Raw genomic sequence first — 6,921 nt, 5'->3', positions numbered from 1 at the left:
TCGTTTTATGTATAGCTGCATGGCTCAGTCCTTAACTGATCAGGGCGAGATAACCATTCCCTAGAACCACCCATATTCTCACTATTCCGCCCCGATCAAAAACAGTTTTTATCATAAAAACTCATTCTCAACATGGCTGGGTGGCGCTCATGTCTCCACCCACCATAATGCAATTACTCCCACTGAGTAATGCCTCAACATCATCATAATCATTTCAAAAGTATAACATTGAATAAAATGCAGCTAATAGCAAGACTAAGCAATGCCATAGATTGACTAAGTTATAGTTGAGTAATGAGGCTACAAGGATTTTAGGGTAATCAAACATATGACGGGTATAACTAACTACAATGGATCTCTAATTGTTCTGCATGCAATTTAAAGTAAAAGAATGCATTTTAGAAACATAGGTTCAACATGGTCAAATGGTGTGGTGACTTGCCTTGTTCGAAGTCTTGCGAACTCGGCTCCTCGCCCAACTCGTTCGTGACTCCAAAATCCGACAAAACGGAAAGGTCGATAAGTCGCGAGATAAAACCGGTCTCGGGGTGGTCAAGAAAGTAACGGCAAGGTGCCGGCTAGCCGAAATATTTCACAAGTCCGAAATTAATGTGGCCGAGGGAAATATAGATGGTGGCTCTGGTTTCAGAGACGAAGATATTGAAACAAATCGGTTTTGAGTTCTAAAATATTAAAATATTTGGTATAAGTAAATAAACCAGAAAGGAAGGAAAATAAAACAGGAGTAGTTATTTTTAGAAATAGTATTTATAAGTAGAAAAGGAAATAAATTGGTTAAAAAATTTAGAAGCAAATAAATAACAGCTACTGAAACTTGTATGGACGGAGGTAATTTAGACTTGATTTAAAAGGAAAAAAACAGGAAAAGGGAGTAGAAGGGAAGGAGTGGCCCATTTAGGCCCAACCGGCCGGCCCCTTTAAAGAGTAGGAAGTAGAGGGGCGAGCTGGGGAAACGGAGCAGGAGGGGAGGCTTCGACCGGCGGTGGCGGCAGCTCACGGCGTGGCCGACTCAGCGGTGGTCGGCGGCTCCCAGAGTTCAGTGGCGACATGGTGGAGTGAGGCGAGAGGAGGGGCAGAGGCGGGGCGAGAGCACAGCGTCGGGAGGGGGGGGGTCGTCACCCTCCCTTTTATATGCGCAAACGGCGGCTCGACGTCGGCCGGGCCAGCGGCGCGGCGCGACGGTGACTAGACGATGGCTGCGGTGGCTTGGTGGCAGGGCGATGGTGTGGGGGCGGCCGCGACGCGTGTGCGCAGGGTGCGACGATGGCTTGACGCATGGCGGCATGGCGGCGCGTCGGCGGTGGTGGTGCGCAGGGCAGCGGAAATGGTGGCGTGCGGGAGCGGCAGTGGCGATGTCGTGCGGGGTGGTGGTGTTGTGCGGGGCGGCGGTGGTGATGCGGTGACGGGAGACGACGGCGAGTGGCGTGTGATGACTCAACGCGTCAAGCGGCGGCGAGGGGTGATGACGGAACGCGGCGGCGGCGGCCTCCCCCGACGTGTGGCGGCGAAGCGAGCGTGGCGCAACGACGTCCCGACGTGTGGCAGCAAGGCGAGCGGGGAGACGAGCACGTGGCGCGGGTGGTGGCGTACGGGGCAGCGGCGCAACAGAGTGGTGGCTTCTTTTTTTATTGTTATAATAACCCGCTAATTAGATAGGGGCCTAGCCAAGAGCGCCAGTATGCATGCTTATGGACGGCAGCTTAATAGAGAGAAGTAGCAGTGAGGGCGCTAAGCTGAAGGAAAAGGCTGAATGCCATAGGAAGTTCTCAATGAATAATTCACTTACTTCGTTACTGCTGATTCGACAGTGGTGGATCATAGCTCAAAGAACCTATTCCAGTGAACTTGACTACCATTGGAAATGTCGGTGCCATATTTCTTTTTCTTGTTTGGATGGTTTAGCCAAATAAGCGAGCTAACCTTTTGACTTATACCCGCGAACTTTATAATGGAAATAGAAAACTTGATGATAGGAATACTCGAGAGCCAGTTGTTAATGTCTTATAGCCCACGAAGAAATATTCGTTGGGAATGGGGAGACCTAGAGGAAGAACAACCTGCCGAGACTAGTAAAGTGGTGGACGAAGGGGAAATTTCATACTACCTGTAGAACAGAATAGCACAGCTGTTTTGGCTCGCAATAAAGCTAGGATCCTGATCGAGCAAGACTACGTCCTATCTATCTACCTCTCCAAACACAATATCTTGAGTACCTATGATGGTGACTACATCTGCTGGCATGTGATGTTTGGACATAGAATCGAGTCCTTGTGAATGGACAAAGCCAGGTGCTTTTATTTTACAACGGTAGGGACGATTACTCCCATTACTGACAAGAAAGACACCAAATTCACCTTTAGGTGCTTCAACTGCGGTATAGGTAGAAGGAGCTGGTACGGAAAAACCTTCTGTATAAAGTTCGAAATGGTGAATTGAGGTAGAGTAGACCGATGATCCGGTAGTCATTTGGCCAGCTATGGAAAGAAAAAGCTTGCATCTGCTCCCCCTAAACTATAACAGGTCCCATCTCTCTCCAAACCTAACGTGGTAGCTTCCCATCATAAGGCTTTCCATCTATAGATTGATTGAGCCATTACCCACCAAGGATCCCATTCGTTCAGAACTCAGTTGACTGCTTCTATAGATAAGGCGGAACGTCCTTAGTTCAGCATTATAGCACATAGTCTCCGACGCTACTACAGCGCTTCGCTAACTCGAAGCGCCTCGCTATGAGAATGACGCTTCACTAACGCACGGCTAAGTCGTCGAACCCTCGCACTGACCATTCGCTTTCTCAGTAGCGAAAGCGCTTCTCTTTGCCCATTAACTTAATAAAGTATTTGGAAAAGAAAGAGATTCTTGGTTTTATTGCTCCTCATCTGCGCTCGTCCAGCCATCTTAGCTTTTTGGGAGGTGAAAGAGGGGTTAAAGTGGACATTTCGAAATGACAGCATCGAAGATATCTATATACACAGGAACGCTTATTTCGGACTGCGTTCCAGAAAAAGTAGCCTACTTGACAGAAAGGGTGGGCACTCTCGGCTCGGAGGTAGGCACTCTCGTCTTTCAACCCCACTGTCACTTTGAATTTAGTGGGGCACTGTTTACTTACAGCCTCTATGAGTTGCAAGTGAATGGGGCCGGTGCGTGGTGAACGGAAGGGTTCATCAAGCCATTTCTCGCCTTAACCCCTAAACAAAATAGGAAGAGGGGTACTTGACTAATAGGGGGCAATTGCATCGCACCTAACTGCGAGGGACCGCTTGATACCTTATGTTCACTCCCTAACTAGTAGCCGGTTTCCTGTCGCGGACCCAGTGCCGGAGCCCCAACGAGGAAGGTGTCAGCGCTTTCTCATGGGGTCAATAATGCTAATCCCTCTTTTTGTGCCGGGAAGAAGATAAGAAAAGGCGAAGCCTTCTCTTGGTTTCCCAACCTGTTGCTTCTAAAGGCTGCCCTCTCTCGGCTGGATTTTGGTCCAGCCTACTACGAGGATCCTGTATCCCGTACATCGTCTTTCTCCCTCCTGGGTTCCCGTGGTTCCTATGCCACCGCGTTTCCCGGTCCTTTTCTTTTAGTGCTTCGACCCGAAGCGATAGCTTGACGCGTTTTCCGTGGATAAGATGGCAGCGCTCCAGCTCACTAAAGAATGGGATGGCAGTGGTCTGTCGACAAGCTCGTTCTGATCTTGGACGAAGTACATTGGAATCCTGAAGCACCACCACGAACGCTACCGCGCGTGCGCCTGCGGTGCGGTAAGGCACCACCCTGTTGTGCCAGCAGCCAACTCCGGCGTGTCAGCTTAGTTATCCTCATCAAGCCACAACCATGATGTCTAGCTTCCCAATTGGTAGACGGTTCCCTTTCCCCCGGATCAATGAAGAAGGGAGAAGTCAGTTGATTCTTCCGAAGAACCGGAAGCGAAGCGCTATGCCGGGGCGAGGGGACGGGAAAAGAAACTGCTCCGAAGAAAGATATTGGGGTTCCCAATGCTTCTCCACGCCCAACGAGATGCGCCAACCTCAGGATGCTTTACTCCTAACCCCACGACGGTTCCGAGACGAAGCTTAACCTGAGTCTTAGTTAAGAACGACGATGATCTGCATTTCACACGGCGCACGATTCCATGGATAGCTTCATTCGGGATCATGATGGAGGACATAGCTTACGATCACCGGCTTTGATCATGCCACTAGGCATTTGATTAGGACATTGCACAATGATCCGAACACTTTGTCGCATCTCTTCGATACGGATACAGTAACGATCATAGCAATCTCCTCTGGTACCTACTGGTACGTCAAGATCTGATTGGTCATGAACATCGTAAGGTGCTGCTCTTCACGAATCCCAGCATACCCCAGGTTGGGAAGGGTAGGCCCACCACTTCACTTTTTCACTTTCACTTAGGCCCGGGCCAAGTCATTGGGGGGACCCTATCGGGCTCCTTCCCCTCCAAAACAAACTGTACGTGGGAGTTTCCCTTCATACGGCTCGAATCATTCTCAGATGCCACGAGAGGCATCTTTCCTTATGAACTGGTGGTTCACACGCGCACAAACGAGCACCGGCCGCAACAGCAAGGAACTATGACCAATAGAGTCAGACACAGAGCGTCATACTTCTTTATCTTGTAATGGTTGAGGAGTTTCTTTCTTAGAGGGTGCGGGACGCTTGCAGAGTCCGTGCCTTCCGTACCACCACAGGTCGTTCTTGGGCAGATCCCGCTCCTAAACATAAGGGAGGGATAGGGGGAAAGGGACCAGGCCTATCATATAAATAGGGTTGTAGAAAGACCATGTATTTTCATTCGACGTTCCAGGGCGCCCGATTCGATCGACGAATTTGGCGAGCTGATCTGCTTTGATCCAGGAGAAAGCCCAGTCAGCCACCTTTTCGGTGCAGGTCACGTGACCTACAGCTCGGCCTTCACTTTTTGAGACTTCCTCTACCCACATCTCTATGTGCCCGCAGCACTTTCATATGGGGAAAGATGGGCTTACCATGTTCCATCAATAGCACCTAACCTATGCCGATTTTGGCGGACCGTGCTCCACCCCTGTGAACTCATGCGGTTCCAACGTGCCCAGAGGCCAGAGGCGAATCCGTTCACGGTCCGTAGGACCAACACCATTCGAAGGTTGATGGCCCGCCCTGCCTAGAATAGGAATCTTTGACTGGGCTTACACACATTTGCTCACTTACGCTGTCCCCCCTCAGCTCACCCCAGCCCTGGGTACGCTGTCTCCACGGCCTCACACAAAATCTTCACTGACAACATATCCATGCTTTTGTAGGGTCAGGCAGAACCGTTGTTGCCTGATGGGAACTTCCCCCCATATTGCTATCAATGTCTTCATGTTGCACAACCTCTTAACATTACACCACTGAATCCCCAATCCTTTGCTTGCTGTGCAGTGACAGTACCAATATCCACTAATCGTTGTTTCCAGATACGGTTGCCGGTTGACATCTCTTCTAATTCGTCGATACGAGAAGCAAATTGTTGTGTGGAGGAATCAATATCTCGACATAAGCCAAGAGGCAGATCTTGTGCCACTCCACCAGGTCGTATGAAACTGGCATGCATCCTGGCTCCCGGGACTCTTTCATAGAATTCCAACAATTTCTCCCGCTCCTCAAAAGCCCAAAGGAACGGAGTTGATGCTCCCACATCCATAGCATGAGTAGTTGAAGCAAGTGAATGATTTGAAATTTGAGTTATTTCACAGAATAACACTCGTATATATTAAGCTCGTAATGGTACCTCACAATTCAAAAGTCTCTGTACGGCTGAAGAATGAGCGTGTTCTTGGGCCATTGTAGAAACATAGATAGGGTCAACTACGGAACGAACAACGAAACTTTACGACAGCTTTTTCGTACACGTTCACTTGCATCACATACACAAGTGCTCTCTGAACCGTGCAATAAGGTCACCCATAACACGGCTCTCCCACTGGAGTTACCTTAGCCCCGGGCCATGCTATTCCATGATATTGGAAAAATGGCAGCCTAACTACTTATTATCATCGTCTTGAAAGCTGGGCAACTTTTGAATATGAGCGGGGCTCCTTGTCTAGGCAGCGCCTTCGTGGAGCCAAACCGAAGGAAGAGCAAAAGGGCGAGGCCACACCCGGCTTCGAATAGGAGGGGGCTTAGCTCTGGATCCCGCCTGCTTGCAGAAATGAATGGATCAGAAAGGGGGCTGGGTTCTATTTCCGGGCCGGGCAGGAGGTGAAGGCCAGAAGAAGAAGAGAAGTGCGCCTTCCCGGTAAGGAAGAGGATAAAAAGGTGCCGGCTATGGGTGGCAATGGCGCGGGGACAGGGGGCTCGACGGGACGCGGCGAGCGGTGGTGAATCAATCTTAGTCCATTCCAGTGCCGGACCTAACTTTTAGAGATACTGGGTGTGCCAGTCAGTTTGATACTGTAACTGACATGATATAACATGGAAAATAGTTAACCCTGAAACTGTTATCGGCCAGACAACCGATACCGTCTCAGGACCCTAGCTGATAGACTAGACAATCGGCTTTACAGGAATTTCATGATGACAATTATAAATATGCCCAATCGGCTAAGTCGGAAGCAGGATAAACACTGCACAACCCAATCAACCAATTAACCTTAAAAGATCGGACTGAACCGAGACAATGTTAAGATTAATCGGTCGATCGGACCATTGCAGAACTTATCGTACATGAGATTGACAGCTGATACAAGACTAGACGCAGAATTTAATATGAACTGGGATGCTACGCTAATTATTAACATAAAACAATAATGACCAATTTCATGAACACTCATGCTAGACATAATATGTAAACATTATAATATGTAAATACAGATCTAGGCGTAATCATACATGATAGCAGCTAAACATTATAATATGTAAATA

General features: G+C 48.9%; 1 pseudogene; it reads right to left on the bottom strand.

Annotated features, from left to right (window-relative positions):
* Positions 1-4,128: 4,128 nt before the first annotated feature.
* LOC121053816 lies at positions 4,129-5,886 on the bottom strand (annotated as a pseudogene).
* Between the last annotated feature and the right edge of the window lie 1,035 nt (positions 5,887-6,921).

Source organism: Oryza brachyantha, chromosome 3 (genome assembly GCF_000231095.2).
Source record: "Oryza brachyantha chromosome 3, ObraRS2, whole genome shotgun sequence".
Lineage (NCBI taxonomy): Eukaryota > Viridiplantae > Streptophyta > Magnoliopsida > Poales > Poaceae > Oryza > Oryza brachyantha.
Note: the sequence above shows the minus strand (reverse complement) of the source record. Positions and strands in the feature narration are given on the sequence as shown.